Source organism: Myotis davidii, unplaced genomic scaffold (assembly GCF_000327345.1).
Source record: "Myotis davidii unplaced genomic scaffold, ASM32734v1 scaffold1558, whole genome shotgun sequence".
Classification (NCBI taxonomy): domain Eukaryota; kingdom Metazoa; phylum Chordata; class Mammalia; order Chiroptera; family Vespertilionidae; genus Myotis; species Myotis davidii.
In genome coordinates, this window is record NW_006288873.1 from 213,769 (window position 1) to 214,056 (window position 288).

A 288-nucleotide genomic window follows, 5' to 3' on the forward strand; every position below is an offset into this window, starting at 1 on the left:
GTCCATAATACAAGGGTTGTTTGGGGGGGACTTAAAAGAAATCATCTCCCACGCAGACCAACATGACTGACCCCTTCCTGGCCTTCCAGCGTCCACTGGAGCCCCCCACAACCTGTTCCCCTGATGGCCACCAGAGGGAGCCTGTGAACCCCGGAGTCCAGCCATATCCCTCCCCCGCTCACTACCCTCCCTCCGCGGTTCCCCAATCCCCCCAGAGTTAACCCCACCTTCCTCCCGGCCCTGCCACCTCCACGTCTGGTTTCCCTCCACCTCCCACCTGTGCACCGA

At 61.5% G+C, this 288-nt stretch overlaps 1 protein-coding gene across 1 annotated transcript in view; it reads right to left on the bottom strand.

Annotated features, from left to right (window-relative positions):
* The window catches only part of IL12RB1 (interleukin 12 receptor subunit beta 1), a 36,021-nt gene that overhangs the window by 10,208 nt on the left and 25,525 nt on the right, over positions 1-288 (bottom strand). The gene's annotated exons all lie outside the window — the stretch shown is intronic.